General features: G+C 31.4%; 1 pseudogene; it reads right to left on the bottom strand.

The window, feature by feature from the left end:
• Positions 1–773: 773 nt before the first annotated feature.
• LOC128184711 (uncharacterized) lies at positions 774–14,405 on the bottom strand (annotated as a pseudogene).
• Positions 14,406–19,523: the final 5,118 nt, after the last annotated feature.

Raw genomic sequence — 19,523 nt, forward strand, 5'->3', positions numbered from 1 at the left:
CCGAAACTGGTTCCCTAACCAGTTATAGATGGATATTTCTGCTCATAGGGGGCAGTTATTTAATGCAGCGGAAGTAGAGGTCTAACGATAATAAAGCGCTTAGCTATGCTTAGCGCTTTAAAAGAGATTTCTATTAGCTTTATAAAATAGTAAACCATCAATTCACTCAGGATATGCATGAGGATAATTGCTCAACACTTTACAAATGGTGCTATAGATTTTCATTAAAATTTTGGTTCATCTTTAGTGAAAAGAACGATGTTCCATATAATTTCTATTACACTCACTATAAAAATATTCACAGACACGAATAAAGCGATTTTTACGTTATATAAAAAAGCAAACAATGATTGACATACAAGCAGGCTATGCATACGGAAACTCCCACTTTTTTTAAATAAGCGAGCACAATGAATCAGTGTACCAGCATACTTTTTTATGAGCTGTTAACTTTTTCAAAACGCCATATTGCAGTAATAATATCACAGTTACCTCTTAGTCTTCTATAATGATTTTCATCCTTTCATTTTCTTGTCAAACTATTTTTGCAAACATCAACTGATTTAAATGATGTCTTGTTTCAGTAATGTGAATGCTCTTTTTAGAATACAGTAACAAAATTTGTTTTGATTGATGGTGATAAATAGAATCAAAATTTCAGAAGGCCGAGCACTCACACCTAAAGTGATAAAATGATAATAAAAGAATGCAGATTATACATAGAACTAATTATTATTTGTTGATAGGATGAAATTTAAGCTGTAGGAAAACCTTAATAAAGTACATTTCAACAACAGTTACTTTCAACCCGATCACAACCGTAACTGTCCTTGTAGGACACACACCGGCGGAGAAGTGTTGACGTTGTAGGGGTCGGGTAAATGGTAGGAATACACATTAAGGTTAACATCGACGACGGTAAAGTTATTGGTGTTTTCTTGTCCGGTAACGCCCACCACATTGCTGGGTAGATTGTACCACAGGTTTAATGGCTTCCCAATGCTATCCATGTTTGTCGTGTCACTAATAGAGAAACTGCCTTCGTGAGGCGGCTGGTTGCGGTAGTAATAGATTGTGGACGCGTCAAAGAAGTAAAAGGTCATGGGGCCGCTTAACTGTGTGTAAACCGCCTACTGAGTACCATTAAAGATGTGTGTAGGTGTGTAATAAACGGCAGCTGCGATGTAATCCTGTTTGGTTTTGGGGTACCCTGATACTGGGACAATACTTCCATCGTTTTTCTGCCATCGGTACACTTGATCAGCATCTGAAAGATGTTAGTAGAACTATAATGAGATAGATAGATAGATAGATAGATAGATAGATAGATAGATAGATAGATAGATAGATAGATAGATAGATAGATAGATAGATACATTACTTCAGTTGCATGTGGAAACTATGTAACCTTTCGCCAGCTGCTGCAGTTAAACAAAACAACATACCTGTAATTAGGTCATAATAAAAATTGTTGTAAGTAAGCAGAGCTTTCCACGTGCTCTTATCAGGGAGGGGGGTGAATCCTTGGAACAACTCTGCAATAGTCATATTCCTACATGCACCAGTGAACAGGGATGCGGCGTCGTCATAGAGATGAACCCCATTGGTTGTAACTATGGCTATATCGTGTTGAGAGTTCGTGGTGCACATGTTGTTAAGGTTGTTTATTATATCAATGATGGTCTGAGTTTAATTAAAAAAGAAGGTTATTTTTAATGAAAAACAATAGATGTATTTTAACATAGCGTAATATGTATACTTTTTCAAAACCCTTCTTCTTAATTATTATTTGAAATCAAAATCAAATTCACTTTTAGCTAGCTAGAATCTGTTTATCATTATGCAGTCAAATAAAAGGTGAAGACTTTCTCAAACATTTATTCATCATTGGTCTTTTGGGGGTAAAATTGATTTTCACATCGTCATATCTTCCAATTGATTCAGTAGAGGGCATCATTAATTATAAACTACATGGATTGCAGAAATGACTTTCGGTGTATAAAAGACAACATAAAACGGTAATCATTTAATATCAACTTAAGGTAAACATTTAAAGCATTCCATATTTCAGATACATTATCACGTTAAAGAATAAGATACTTTGTATTTTCATTCCTCTGGCATTTTTTACATTGACTATGGATTTCTGTATTCCATTTACTCAAATAAATATTAATTATGGCGTATTTGATGGACAATTTGCAAAATCTCATCTGTGCATTGTTAATGATACAACGCCACTTAATGATATAAGAGGTATTAGGACATTTATTTGTAGGTAATTATCTTTATTTAGAACAGTTTGATGTCGATAGGTAACAGGTTTCAGAGATCCATAATTTGATTGGTTAAATTAGATATTGAATCTTATATTTCGAATTTTGAATCTCGTATTTTGAATGAGCCTACTGGGCTTTCGTAGGGTACCACTATAGTACATGTTACATAATACAATATATCTGTGAGCCGATGCTCACTAGAAATATCCCCGCTCTGATGTGAATATACTAAATAAACAAAGTCGATATTTAACAGACAGGTAACTGCTTATTGGTACTAAAGCAGGGTCCACCAAATAGCATGCCTAATCAAAGAGTATGTTAAAACTTCCAGCATTTGTGATTGATAGTTTCCGAGAAATCTTTGAATAAATAGACAAAATGATATATACATGGATATATGTCGTTTTTAGATAGAGAGACGAACATTGGCGGACAGACATGCAGTTATATACATTGTAGATATCAGACCGATATAGTCAAGTCAAAAGATGAAAGATTGAATCACAAAACACGGCAAACCTTTTGTTGGAATCACAGATCACAAATCGCAATTTAAAAGTGTATTTTATCAATTATGATACTTTAAAGGTATCTTACTCCTCACGTTTTGATTTCATTGCGCGGATGTTCACTATATTTTAAATAAATATGATTTTATCAATTCAATCCTCACAGAAAGATCATCATTTTATAATTGTACAACATTCATTAAGAAAATCCATTTGAATTAAAGAAACAAACAAGTTTTTGGGGACCTATTTTCTTGTGCGGAAGGTTTTTAGACGAAAATGACAGAAACAAGCAATTTTATGAATCTATTAATTAGAGGCCCTGAGTGACTTGTAGAAAACTAAAATTTTTGAGAATGATAGACGTTTAACATAAATTCATGCAAATATATAGAAAATGTCTGAATTTGTTGAAGCCAAAGTTTGCGAAAATGTTATCTTTAAAGTCATATATCTAAAATTTGACATCACTGACCCCCATGATTTATTATGTCAAAATGATACTGAATACATATCTAGGCAAACTGGATCATTCTTATAAAGTTCTTGAAATTCAGTTTATTTCAAATCAAATTGTAACAATTTATATAATAAAAATTGTCATTTTTAAGTGCATAAAGGTCACACAAAAATGTATGCATCTTCGTTAAATTTTTTTTCGTAATCCCCATATTCAGTGTGACTATTGTGCATAATTAAAAACGATATTTCAAGGAAAAAGTTTTCCTGATCCAAAATACTCACAACAAATCCTAATCCGGTTGAAATCGCATTTTAGGTGCAAAAAGGTCAAATTAAATTGGCCATAGCTCAGAGGGATAAACACTGACCTCCCATTATCTTTGTATTTTTCAAGCATGTTTTGTATACAGATTTCAATGATATACTTCTCAAGAAATTCTTGATACAAGAACATTGAGAAGTGGGATACCTTAGATTTATCTTAATATTCGGAAGTCGTCCACCACTATGAACAGATTACACAGTCTCTAGTTTAAGATTAATTAATTAAAAAGTATAATTCTGTCTTTAAAATATTCATTTCAAATGTACTTTCCGTCAATCAAAATTGGTGCAGACGATTGAATTTAAAGAATTCTCTGAATTCGAAGAAAAACACAATATGTTTCTGATTAAAATATTGATTTATTAATTATTAAATTTTGAGCTCGTTTCACCTCATATTTTTCAGGTACCATTTTATTGGTTAGTATTCCATAAAATAATGCTTTAAGGAATTGCATGTAAGTGTATTGTATATTCAGCTCGCACTCAGTTACATTTTCTTACCCGGGCCCAAATATCGCTTATATTTCAAGACAGTAAGCATATATTTCGTATATGTATACGTGACAGCGTGATTTGGGAGTTTTTGTTAGCATGACAGCGTGTTTTATCAAGTTGTAATGTTGTGCTCTTTTGTGTTTTATCGTGTTTTATACGATTGCCCTAAACACAATTAAAAATCGCATTTTAAATCAACGATATCAAATTTCTTTTCATTACATTTTATTTATTAGGCAGCGTCCTTCACATCATTTCCTCAATGGCAAAAATCGAATTTAGTGCATTAATGTTTATGGTTGAGAAAAGGGGTAACAGAATAAATGATTATAAGTATTTATTTTAAATTAATTGGACGTAAAATGCAAAATGGCATTTCGACATTCCTCATTGTTTTTAAACCTTACCTCAGGTCAGTGACCAACAAATGCTTCTCCAAATATCTCTATACCAGTTAGAAATATTTGCTTGCGACAGAAGTTTCAATATATACATGTAAATAGTAGAGTAAAAAGATTTATTTTATATCTATTTAAAGAAGTCACGATGCATCCCCCTCATAGTTTTATTTTCCCTACAAAATACAGCTCAGTTTACATTTACTCTATGGATATAAAGGATAATTGCAATTGTTCGCACTTTGAGGCAATTTTTACTTTTTCTTTTATATAAATTCTAATTACGTACTTCTACAAAAGTTCATTTATTATAAAGCCGATCATCCGAGCATAGGTATGGCAACGCTCACCTTCCGAATACTGGAAAATCGCTCAAAAATAGAATTTTCTTGAAAAATCTGAATTCTTCTATCTATATTTTGATCATTGGGTTCAGTTTGGTATACTATTAGACACAATTTCTTAATAATGTAAATAGACGGCAATATACGAGAATGACCAAAAAAAACCATTCTCGATAAAAAAAAGTCGTTAATCTTGAAATTGGCTTTTCAAATATTAGGCGAATCCCTCCTGTTAACATGAATCTTAACAATAAAGAAAGAAAATGATGTCGTAGAACCTTGTAGATACTGGGCAATATGGATCAGTGGATCCGGTCAGAAACAAATATGTGGCGGGTTCAAATCTCATAACTGTTCCCTATCGCATGCTTTCTTTTTTTAAAGGATCGGAATATGTGAATACAATTCTGAGGAAAAGCTTTAATTATGCAATGCAGTTTCAAACATGATTAAAAATTATTTTTAATTTATTAAAACCGTTTTAAGGAGGTATAGAACACATGTCGATATAAATTTAGATAAAAGTACGTAATCAAAATACTTTCGACGGTTTAGAATTTTAAAGTATTTGAACAAAAATATGTTTTGATTTTTTTTTTTAAAGTTAACGTTAAAATACTGAAAGCCGCATCGGGATTTAAACTGATGACTTACATATTCATAGTTAACGTTCTCACCTACTGCACTACGCCGCAGGAAAAAAACTTTAATGCTTAATTATGCCTAATTTTGTTGTTTATTTTGATAGGAAGTACGTCCAATATGGGATAGCCCAATACTACCTTTATCACAGCATGGCATTTAAAAGCAGAAAAGCGTTAGATATATACATGCGACGATTTTGTAACCCAATTCTAATTACTCAGTTAGCTGAAAAACTTGCCTGTATCAAATGATCGGGAGAAAATGCAAACGTATCGCAACGTCATATTAATGCGTCCCAGTGCGCCTAAATCTTAAATACCTTACAAAGAAACGGTAAACATAAAATATACTAAAATATATCTCATTTTTCATTTGTTGTGTTCATTATTTATTTTATTAACAACTTTAGGTCTACAGACACTTTTTAAGTAGAAGTTAAAGTTTTCAATCGCCGAGTATATCTTTGGGTTGGTGTAAAAAAGGATAATGACCCCCATAGAATAGTGACTGGGGTCATTTTTCGACGCAGAATAATGACCCCCCCCCCCCATCTGTAGAATATTTTCTTTTTGAAGATAAATGACCCAGGGGTCTTTTTACTTCATGTTAAAAATGACCCCTGATGTGAACAAGAATGGTAATGATTGCGTTCATGAGAAAAGGGTGGTTATTGTGTTTGCGCACATTTTATGATTTTTACAGAATTAAATAAATTACATTTCAAAGTTGTCAAATATGAAATTTTATGGCTATAAACAAGTTCTAAGTTGAGGCTTTCTCCGTTTTTAGTTGAGTATTTCAAGAGGAAAAAAAATGTGATTATTATAATCACAAGTGACCGTGACTTTGAACTGCAATAAATGTAAACTACAATACTACATAGATTTCTAAATTTTGGACTCATATTTAGGTCGCTATGTGGTTAAAAGGACCCATTTCGAGTGAAATTGATCGAAGCGATATAGACTGAACTTGTGAGGTCGATATCACTTTTCTGTGTCTTCGGTCGATATAACTTGATACGGGCACTTATATTCACATATTTATTGTACAATGATGTCCAAAATAGTTATAAATTAATGAATTAGACAATTGCATTTAAAATAATTAGTAAATATAGTACACCAGCTAAATTCAGACGACCAGCTTTCCTAAGCTCTTTAGGTAATCATCCAAGACGGACGATCAAGGTCAGTTGGAGGTAAAGACTTATTTTCTAAGGACAGAATGTCAAGTGATTTTTGACAATCAATGAGAATAACAAAAAATAATTGTTTTATATGAATTAGTTACGCATTGATGTGTCTCAATAGTATGTACACTACAGAGCCCTTGTAACTTGATCAATGCTATAGCAATAGCTGACTCATTCGGTAATTTTTAAAGTACATATATAAATCAAAGACTGTACTTATTAATTTAAAAATACATATATGATTGAATGCCAGTTTCACTCATATAGCTGATAAATCTTTATGTGGTACTAGAAAAAAGGCTTCTATGATAAGTATAATTATATTACTTGAAAGATAGAGGTGATCTAAGGAAAAAACATTTAAACTCTATCTGATTTGGTATGCATAATGAAATATTCTGGTAGAGTAACTGTATCGGTAAGGTCTTCTTCACTCGTGTATTATCCATTGTTATCATGATACATTTTGGGATGTTTTGAGCGATCGTAATCTTTATAATTAAATTCTGTGTTATAATATTTTTCTAGTTAAGATCAACGCAAAATGTAACATTGCAAAATCTTACGAATATGAATCAGAGGATGTATTCTTATTTTTTGGAATCTAAAGCGCTTACATTTACAATATTAAAATTTAAAAATCAAATCGTCGTTATTCTTTTCCGGTTCCGATTCAATAATTTCCGGTTTGTTATGGTTGATGTTATTATTTCAAATGTCATTAAAATTCAAGTCATGATAACAGGATGAGCCTCTGTTATCCATCCAACTGAATGATTACTGGAATGTCGGACAACAATAAGGGTGACTAATTAGCACAGCTACGTTTGATTGCCTGTTAACATCTAATATATAAAATATCAACTTAAAATTGTGCTTGCTTGTGAAAATTAATCAAAATGAACCACAATCGATGGAGGATTAAGAAATGATGATTTCAACGAACGAAGTCCATTCCATGTAAAAAAAAAACAAAAAGCTGCAGATAATTGCAATAAATATTTTCTAAATTTTTACCTTCAGTTTGTACTTTTACATGAAATCATCAAAATTGTTGCAGGAGATTGCAATTAAAAAAATCTCTGAAGTTAAAGTGAAACACGATATTTATTGTATGAAATATTCATTTTATAAAATATCATTGCGTGTAAATCAATCTATAATGCTGCAGGGAGTTGCAATTAAAGAGTTCTCTGAATTTTGAGTATAAATGAAATGTGTTTTCTGTATAAAAAAAATCATTTCATAATGTAAAACTCCGTGTAAATCAATCAAAAGTGGTCTAGGGATTGCAATAAAAGAGGTCTCTGAATTTTGAGGAAAATGCAGTATGTTTTTTTGTATAAAATTTTTATTTATAATGTACCATTCTATGTTGATCAATCAAAATTGATGCTGTAAATTGCAATAAAAATTCCCTTAACTCTAAGTAAAACAAGAATGTATTTTCTTTATTAAAAAAAAAAGATTTTAACTGTACCAGTCCGTGTAAATCAATTAAATGATCACATGATGCAGATGACTGTAATGAAAAAATTCTCAGAATTTTAAATAATTAAAAAAAAAACTTCTTGTATATTGGAAGACTGTGTGCGAAAAACAATTTCAAGACATTGACAATTTTAGACGTTTTCTTTAGATTTTGTGATTCCCTATTTAATTATGAAATAGTGATATTAAAGCAATTTAAAAGCAGTGTTGCATTTCAATACAGCTTAGACTCTACAGTTTGAACGAAGTCAAATTCATAAAGTCAATTTTATATGAACAAAATACCACTGGCAACTTATGAATAAGTATTTGCTAAAGAAATAAACTGCATGTATAAGATTGAAAATCTTGAAATTGTACCAATTACGATGCATTTTCATATGATATAATATTTCAGTTACAAACTAGTACATTTTTATCTATAAAACTTTACCAAAGTTTTTACCTCTTTACCAAAATGAATTTGTACATAACGTATTACAGCATAACACAATCATAGAAGGTCTATCAACAGTGAGTGCATTGCTTAGCCTAGAAGTTTTGAAACATGTTCTGAGTGAATATGGGCAAAATAATCATAGTTTTCATATCAGGGGTTAGACATAAGTTAAAAATAGAAATCCAAAGTTTGCCCACACAAAACTAAATATTGAACTGTGTATGTTTATCAAAAACAATATGATCAATTAAAATAGCTGTTATAGGAAAATATTATTATATAATATATATATTTTATATTGAAGTGATTTATTTGATTAGAATATGAAAAGAAGGTTTATGTTGAAAAACTTATAGATTCTTTAACACACTATTGGATAAATTATTGTTTTGCCAGCTCGTTTTTTTCAATATCACTGTACTTAACTTACAACAGAGCGTATTAATTTTTTCCGATTTTAAACGTTTACTTCACTTTCTATAAACAATGCAATGATACACTGGAAATTGACCTGCATCTTTGATTCACCCATCCCCGTTTTCAAAAACGGTAAAATTGATTCACTAGTGTTAACAAAACGTCATACTATCAATGAATTAGAAATTGAATTCCAGAATTTGTAATTAATACATATTTTTCAAGATGCGTTAACAGTCTCGATATTAAAAAATACTGATGTACCTTCATAACGCACTTTGAAATTTGTTTTCAAAGTGGATTAACTTGGTCCCAAATCTAACGTACTTTTAAAAAACTTCAAAGTGCATTGTTTTGGTCACATATTTAACGTACTTTGAAATTTTTTTTCAAAGTGCGTATTTTTTTTCAAAAAGCGTTGCCACACTGCTTCGATGACCATAAATAAGCAAAGATATTAAAGCTCAGTTTTTTTTACACCGTTTATACACACTGCCAAAATAAAGGGATTGTTGTACATGTACTTAAATTCAGATTGAAAGCCAATTTTGAACATTGTGTTTTTAAACATACGGCGTTTTAATCAACACTTAGAACGTATCCATATTTTTTTTCATTTTCATTACGGTGTGCTTTTGACCTAGATCAACCATATATTTTTCATGTTCATTTTATTGTTCAGTTATACTAGTACATTATATAATGATTTAAGTATTAAGGGACTGAATAGTGTGCGCAACGTTATCTTAAGTCTATTCATAGTTATTGTTAAAAACAATAACATGAACAATCATTGCTAAAAAAATATAATAATTTTCATTTCCAGAATTTTCTTTTTTGATATCATACACTATTCGATAATTCGAATAACTTTGCCCTTTTTTCATGCATATCTATATGATGTAACAGAAAAAACACGTACATATTTGCATGTACACCAATATAATAATAAAATATTTCTTCAACGGTTCTTCAAAATATAGCTGATATTTGAACTAGCATATATTGATAAATCTGGCACAAAATGAGAGAAAAATTATAAAAACAAAATGAATTTGTCAATAAATCTTAAAGAGTTAAACCAAATTAAAGAGTTAAGCCAAAATAACGCGTTGAATTAAAAAAAAACTGGTGAAGAATATTTCTCATTGTGAAAATAATGCTCTTTATGCTTTCTACTTTTTCGGACGACGTCATGAAATAACGTCAATGTTTGTGATATTATTTCTCTATTGTTTTTAAAAATGCCATAAAACCCTTTTCTCATGGGCGCTATCAATCAAATGTGTTAGCCATATCCAAGGTATCTGACTTTGAAATTACTTTAATTTTCACTCTGCTCAGCTTCATTTGAAGTTAAAAAACCCAACTTGTTAGGAAATCGCAGTATTTAGTTTTTCTTATCCGTAGCAAGCACACTAGCTTACAATGACACTTTATAAATAGTGACTTTTTGGGAAGGTAACAGTTAAAATTGGCACTCCGAGAAAATTATTGTCATCCGACGCGAAAAGGAAACAGTTACATGTACATCTCTTCTCTCGTCTATATAAGGCAAGGAAAATGACGCTGGGTTAGAAATCTGTAAACTGTACTTGTTACTTTAACATAAATAGTACTCTAGAGCAATTTCTATAGTTCTATTTTTCAAAAAAAAAAATGATTTACAAAATTTATGCACCATTTCTGAACCGTATTTTATCGAAACTTCACATTTGCATTCGCAACATATAGCACAGGTCTCGCTAGTGCGATCAGAAAGCCGTGCACGTGTTGCATAACTATTTCGTAACTTTAAAAAGAAAAGAAAAGAACACCACATTCATACACGATGAATAATGAACATTCTCTCTCAGAGGAGATTTTGTCATACTTAAGGAACAATAATCATGAAAGTAATATAATTGTTGTAATAATATGAGCAATATTCATTGGTGAAAAAATTGTCAATAAAAGAATGACAAATATTTTCCTGAAAAAGACTAAGGGGCAGGTAGCTACGGAAAATGAATTTATCTTATTCACATTTCTGAATAAAAGTAATATCTATAAAAAATATAATACTACGTCAATTTTGTTTTACGTATTACATACGCATCGATATCCTAAACATGTGTTGTAATGTGTATAAGCTGATCAGGCATACTGTAAAACTATATTTTTTTTCAGAGCAATTGTGTAAAAAGTACCTGCCTGTAGTATTATATATTAAATAGATAATAACCAAAAAAAGATTATTTCTACAATCGTTGATAAGGTAAAAAGGAATTCACATGTAGTTCTTGTTAAAGATTTTCTATACATAAGCAAAAGTTTTAATTGCAATTTTTTTGTAAAATTAAATACAACTGCATTTGTGATAACCGTGTAGGATGGGACTGAAATATAGTGTCTAACTTTACACAGAGTTCTTAAGAAGGTTAGGTGTCAACTAATTAACCACTATATCTGTCTAAATCTTAAATTTTAGCTTTAAAATTTATCAGTTTCCTATATCTTTATACAGAACTCTTTTTCATAAGAAGATTTATATAGTCTAAAAATGGTCACAGCCATTGCGCCTTTTCAATATTTCGATTCAAGGTTCCTCGAAACACCAATATTCTATTTGATGGAATAACAAAGAATCGCTTTGGAAATATGATGCACAAAACAGAGGAGAGACTTATATTGGCTTTTATGTACAGTCATTTAATGCAAATCTTGTATAATTTTATGTTATGGTATGGTATGCGATCTCAATGGCATGCTATGAGATTTAATGCAATGCGATGATATTTGTATGCTACCAGAAATTGAAATAAAGAGCTTAATGCTATGGTATGCTTTAAGATTTGTTTAAAAAGAAAAAAAAAACGCCTCGGTATACAGAATATTTCCAAATATTTCAAAGTGAACAGATAATTAGGCAAAATTTACCACTTATATGAAATGTGATTATCTATTCTGTAAAATAAAAGCATTTCAAATCGAGTGAAAATCATGACTGTTTATGCTATGGTATGCGTTAATATGATATGATACATGTATGACAAACAAATGAGAATCTATGAGATTGTATGCTATATAGTCTGAGATTCTAATGTTATTGTATGAGATTTGAATGCAATGCTATGCTATGATGTATGTTGTAAAAGGCATGACTAAACTGACGGTAATATTGGTGATCTGGTTGGGACTCTCATGAACATCACACGTGTTTGAGAGAATATTGTTAATTCATTTTAACAATAACTGATTTTATCTACATTAATACTTATTTGATGTGATTTTTTATGTATTCTTTTTTTAGTGAAACGGAAAAAAAATGTGTTGACTTCAAGCAACGTATTTTTGAATTTAAGATTTGATATATTTATTGTTCGAGAAATAATTCTTGACAATAAAGAAGCCTTTTAATTTTGATTTCATCATTAATTCGGGATACTTTACTTGTATACCCAAATGTTAGTATTAGGGGAAAATTATATACGTCAATGCAAGTATAATTCATGAATAATATAGAGTTTACTCTTTTATCACCAATAAGCAATATTTTGTTATATAGTGACTTGTATCTCAAAAGAGTTTTGTGTTTTCACTCATAATAGAAATGCATGTACATGTAACTTGTTAAGATGAGATTTACAATATGTCAAAATCTTGTTATAACAAAAGGATTTGTTTCTTTTAAAATACATGTATACACCCCTTTTCACTTTTAGTTTAAGAATATGTACCGTAAAAAGCAAAATACATAATTCTACATATTACTTTCTTGAATTCTTTATTGCTGTTCGTTTAACGTCAATGCGATTTTCACTCATATCCGTAACTTAGAAAAGACAACATCCGGTTTGTCTCAACATTTCCCTTACAACCCTCTTAGACGAACTTAGATAAAAAAATGTTTAAAAATATGTTGCTATAGAAGCAATCGTTTAGATCCCGTAAAATATCTATCAGCTAATTACAGTGTAAAATCCAACATTAAAAAATACCTCTCCCATAGACGTTGACGTTGTTGTAGTTGTCGTTGGTGACAGTGTAGTCGTAGTTGTTGCCGGTGTCGTTGGTGTAGTCGTAGTTGTTGTCAGTGAAGTTGTTGTCGGTGTCGTTAACATTGTTGTCGATGTATTAAGTGTTGTCGGTGTGATTGCTACTTCAGTGGGTACTGATTGAGTGGTTTCTACAGACGCTTTCTTCATGAAGCACACGGACGAGTTGCTCTCTAATACGTACGGACTTCCTGTCGACGCCTCGGTGACCAGCGTGCATGAACCCTTCTGTCCGTACTCGATCTTACTGTCAAACAAAATGGTTCCACAGCTTGTTGTTGTCAAGCAATGAGCTGCACATTCTATCTACAAAGTGCGTATAATAAAATAATAAACCCAAGTTTTACCTTTAACACTGTGCCGGATAATTATGCTAGTGCCAATGTGGCATTTTTGCACCTGCTTTAGAGGAAATTTCGGAAAATTCATATATACTATATGAGAGACAATTGTCTAGAAAGTATATAACCACTTTGTTTTAGTGTGTTTCACCTGACAGGTAAGATACTGACCTTTAAAAATAAATAACCCAAAGGGAAATTAAAATTCCCATAGACGAAATGATTCTCCTACAGGAAATATTGACAATCCTATAGGATTTTCTAAAAATCCTAGAGGAATTATATTTCCTGTAAGAGAATGGTATTTCCTGTGAGAATTTGATTCAGACAGGCGGTTTTCCTAGAGAAAACTAATATCTCCTATCGGATTTTATCAAATCCTGTCGGAATTGAAATTCCTGTAGGAAGTTCTTGTATTCCGATAGGAAATTTCAAATTTCCTGTAGGTATACTGTTTTTCCTGTGGGAAAAATTATTTTCCTGTAGGAATTTATTTTTGAAAGGTAAATATCTCACCTGACATGTGAGTTACGCTATTAACAAAGGTGGTTGTATACTCTTTAAGCAATGATTTATAATATGGCATATTTGAATTTTTCGATATAAGCAGCTTAGACGGGTGCAAAAATGCCACCATGGCACTGGCAAAATTATCCGGCAAAGTGTTTTTGCACTTTCCCCCGATATTACAGGAAAATTAAAGAAACTTTTTCGTACATAATAAAAAATAAAATATTAATCAATTTTGTTTAATTACTGTGCCGATTTTAAGAATCGCAATAGTGAGTTATCTTACAAAATATTGTTGTGAAATCGTCATCTCATCTCCTCTTGAATACTCTCCTTCTCAGTGATTTTAAGACTTACCCTAGATTTGACAATTCTAGTGCTCCCTGAAATAATGTGACTCTTGATACTATTTCCACATTCCATTCCCATCATGTATAATTGTTGATAAAATAGAGAACAGTCCAAAGTACCAAACTTGAGAAAATAGAGGAGAAAAATTTGCCAAACATTCATGTTGAAAGATTTCACAGATATGAATACACTTGTAAAGAAATGGATATGATATGCACGCGATATATTTCCAATCGATTCCCAGCCAATTATTGAATAAATGAATAAATAAAGTTTTGAAACTTGCTTTTAAAATACTTTGATGGGAACTATTAAAACGCAAAAAAATAAACATATTTCAGGGTCTTGGTCTGCATCAGAAAGTGTCTTGAAATATTAATGAATTACTAATTTGTTTAAGGATTACGTTTACTCAGGGTTTGAGATTTCAAAATTTTTTTTTACAAAGTTCAATATCTGAAGTCCAAAGTTGTTTTAAAAACACAAAATAACAACGTTATTAACAAATATCGAAATTGATATCCATGATTTGTTTATTTGATGAAGATATGCTCCGACAAAGGTAGATTAATATTAAAACAGAGGAAATTCGGACTAATTTTTTCATTTTCTTTTTTTCTCTTAAAAACTTTCTGTTGTAATGTAATTGCAAAAGTTAAGTTTCTATATTTTTTTCATATCATTTTACATATTTTATGGTTGTATTTACTCGTCTATAAATTTATATCACTGGCTGGCACGCGATTTGAAAAATCTTTAAAATGCATAAAATCAATTCAAGATAAAATATCTCGAAATTTAGATCATTATATAATGTTAATCTCAACATAATACAGAAAACAAAAACAGTTTTAGGCAATCAATGGTTTGGAGCTCCTATTAGTCAGTTTTTTGTTAAACTCGGTCAAAAATTTTGGAAATTGATAGAGGAAATTCGGATTAAATTAAACTTAAAATATGAGCTTAAAACGATTCAGTCAAATATAAAATTAGTAAAGCTATTCATATTTCATCATTTCCCAACCTACACATTGTTTTATTATTTCTAATAATTACAAAATAAAGAAAACCTTGAAAATGGTGGACAATTTTGACAAATTTTGACAATTTTTTCAAAAAACATTCTGAGGTCACTAGCAGAAAACGTAGGTAATTGACCAAGTTATTTGAAAGTGAAAATAGCACCACAATAGTGGGGCTACAATGTAGAATAAGTAGTTTTTCGTTCCTATTAGTGGATTTTTTTCGCCCCTGAGTAAACGTAATCCTTAATAGCTTGGTATTAATTTTGTTTTTAAAAATCGAGTACCTGTAAAATTTGACACCGATAAAAGCTCCCTTCTCTATTGGCGTGTTGTTTTGTACGTGTATACATACTGTAAATCAGCTACCAGCTGCAAATATGCTCGTGCATGCTATTTAATTTTAAAATACTTTTTTCAAAAAATGCGTAGTATTCTCTTTTATTATGTCTTACTTTTATTTGTTGCCCTTAGTCATCTAACTACAACACATTTTTCAAATTTGATGTATTACATCTACAAGCTTGTTAATTTTACGGATCGAAATGTTGTTGCTATGCAAAATAAAGTTACTATAATGTTGTAATGCTAATGCCAATAAACATAATTTGCGAAAAAAATCCCACAAAAACTGTATAAATTTAGTTAAATGAAATAAAGTATATTACATGTACTGTCATTTATACACATTATATGTGATCGATTATACAAAGCCCATTTATTATACTTTTGATCATTGTCGGGTCCAGCTTTTTGAGAGGTAGTTCCGAGAAGCATCCCCTTTCAAGGCATATGTTTTTGTTGGTGTATTTCTGTAGAATCCTTATTTTACGCGAGTTCTTAATACCGCGATTCAAGGGTTTTGCATCAAATAGCAAGAATATAAAATCGCAAATGCGTATAAGGGAGAAGAAAAGTAGCAACATGCCTATTTTCATACGCTAAATATCTATTTGAGTCAATATTTCCCATTAATTATACCGGAAAAGGTAAATGCAGAGAGAGAGAGAGAGAGAGAGAGAGAGAGAGAGAGAGAGAGAGAGAGAGAGAGAGAGAGAGAGAGAGATGTGAAATTATGCACAAGATTTGTCATCTGAAAGTCTTATCACTAATAAAAAATTGAATTTTCGATTTTACCGTATTATTTTTTAAAAAGGTTCTTATCCTCCACATTTTATTTACTGTGCCCCCTCACCCCAATTTTCTTTAAGTTACATATTAAAAGGTGAATATAGACAGAGCCTTTTTCCATTTTTTTTCTTTGCTTGTCAAGATTTTTAGAATCAGTCTGCCTCCCCCACTAATTTCAAAAACGATGCTACGTGCCTGGAAATTGCGTAATCTGATTTAGAACATAACCCACTTTTGCGTCCAATCAACGGTCGCTAAATATTCTGTCTGTAAGTAATGTTTTCATTCGTTAAACATGTCTCGAAGTTCACAGCGACGTCACATTTGACGGTACCCTATCGACAGCTTAGAGAGCCCTAAACAAAAGATAGATAATATTTGATTGTCTAAAAATCGTACGGAACCTATTAGAGTTGTGTCTATTTAAATCAGTGGGAGGAGACTTTTAAATCGACATTATTTTGCTGGAAGATTGACTGGCGGGTTTGCTGAATTATACTTTATGAATTTTTTTATGTTTTGAATAAAAAAATCGAATAAAGCTTCGAGGTTGCTTTTTAACTCTGTGAACAAATATTTTTGGAGGCAGAGAATGCATTTAAAATATTGCATAAAAATAAGCGTTTGAGCTTTAATGGGTACGTGTACATGTATTTTCAAATCAAACACATGTACATGTATGCAGTTTTAACTGCGTAGTATTGTGCCTTAAAAATACTACCGTCTTTCACGTTTTTTTGTCTTTCTTTTATGTATTTGTTTGTGTATTAGGGTGGGGGGTGTTAAATATTAATGAACTTTTTTGATAATTTTAAAAACATAATATCAAAAGAATGGAAAACAGGGCACCTGATTTATCACTTTCATATTGCAGACTATGTAGAAAGAAAAAAGTATACCATAAAGGATGAACAAATAAAAGAAAGTAAACTATGTGGCTGTATAAAGATTAACATTTGCTTTTTATCTTAAGTTATCAGTTATCAAATTCATACATTTTCACTTTAATCATAAGGATTTTTGTCATAAAACTCCTGAATAATGCATATACTGATAACTCGATACACCCCCCTTCCCCGAAAAATTAAAAGGGTAACACTCAAGTCTAAAGGATGTCTGGCCGATTTATTTATACATATTATTGTACGTGCTGGTTTTTATTTTTCCACAGCCAAAAAAAATCTACCCCTCTTTAACAAGAGTAACCAATAGGGAAAGTACATGTACACGTACATTGAATGTATGTCTTCACAACGGAAAGGAGGAGAGCGTACAATGCCTGACGAATTCACCGAACCTGGAATATTTTAACGACTTTCTGATGTAAAGGGATCTTACATTTGAAGGTGTGCGCCAGTGCATGTATAATATAGAACTGCATTATCTGACCATTAACAAACAGTCATATATACTTTATACTTTTCTTCTTATTTTCATTTCTATGAATATTTCCTTGACATTACAACGTGATCTCAAACAATCTTTAACTGTGCTAGCGCTATTATTTATTAAACATTATTATGAATGGTCAAGATCATAGTGTATTTTTGTCGTTATCTGAAAAATTTTAAATGTTTCCAAAATAACTCTAGATCGTTTACACAAAAAATTTGAAAAATAATTCTAAACCTAAAAGGGAGCAAAAGCGAATTAAAAAAAAAAAGGCCCCCTATGTTTCGAACACCCTCTCAGTCGGGAGATATTGAACACAGTTCTCCGCCTATCACACCGAGCTAAGTTGACACATACATGTACATTGTACCAATCGTCGTAAATAACTTTTATAGTTTGACAATTACTAATAAGCTTTTGAAGTTTTTTGGAAAACCACGAATTATTCTTTTAATAAAAGTACGTTTAGGATTGAGTCTAGAACTATTCCTACCAAAAATTGCAAAGTATCACAGTAAATGATTAAGCTTTAGGCACAAAAAGTCGTGTGGCTTCATTTCGAAACCTTTACCTCTTGTGTTAACAGATTGAAATGCTTCGTGAAATATATATAATAACAATGTCTACAAGCCGAAAATACATATTTTATTAACATTCAAACAGTCAACGTCTTTTTAATTGCATGAAGTAGGGGATAGGTAATGCCTTATACGCCCCTGTCTTTGGCATTGTTCTGCGATTTTCTTTTGTTCCTTTGAAAATTTTTAGTCTGTTGATTCACCACAATCAATAACATTATTAGGACTCATTTTGTTTGTTAAGGGTGATTCGTGTGTTTTAATACAAATGCACCACAACACGGCAGCGACATGCGCACAACATCCAACCAACCGCGCACTCGATCTGCACTGACAATACCATAATTTAAGTGGATCTTCTGTATCTGCGGAATCATACTGTATCCAGAGATAATTAGAATTTGAGGAGACATGCCTAGACTAGATTTTGGATCGCAAAATATCTAGATTTTTTTTTCCTAACAAATTTTGCATATCAACCATCTTCACTTACAGTTTCAGATGAATATGGAAGGGCCTGTTTTAACTGATAAACACCAAAAGTTAGTGAACGTACGTAGATACTCTTCAATTAAAACAGGGAAATCTTGCAAAGCTTTAGCATCAGCAAATTTACACAATTTTACGGCAGTTCTTCTTCATTATATTTAATGAATAAACATTTTAATGGGGTTACTTCAATTTTATTTTATTTTTCCAACATTCTCTTTGCCACAGTGGACTCTATTTGGGAATTTTCAGATATCAGTGGTCTAAAAGAATTTATAATGGAAGCAACAATTCTAACGTAGTCCCCAATGAAGGGAACTTGGGTATTGGTAACTACGTTTGCCGTCTACCATTAGCAGACTCAACCCCCCCCCCCCCCAACCTTATGTTTGTGACTAAATGTGACAAGTTGGCTTCCTTTGTTGAATGTTGTTTTTACTTCACTTTGGGAAGAAAACAGGACTTTCTGATTTTAACCAATCGGTTTCGATCATATTTAAGGAGTCCCGAAACCCACAATCTAAAACTAAAATATCTTTTTCTTAGGCCCATTTCAACAACCCTCCACCTTCCCGCAAATGCTGGTTTAAAATTGCGGCGTCTTTGTTTTTTCCGTCAGCTACAGTGGTAACAACGTTATTGTTGACAAAATCACCCCTGCGAATGTT

This window comes from Crassostrea angulata, chromosome 5 (assembly GCF_025612915.1).
Source record: "Crassostrea angulata isolate pt1a10 chromosome 5, ASM2561291v2, whole genome shotgun sequence".
Classification (NCBI taxonomy): Eukaryota; Metazoa; Mollusca; class Bivalvia; order Ostreida; family Ostreidae; genus Magallana; species Magallana angulata.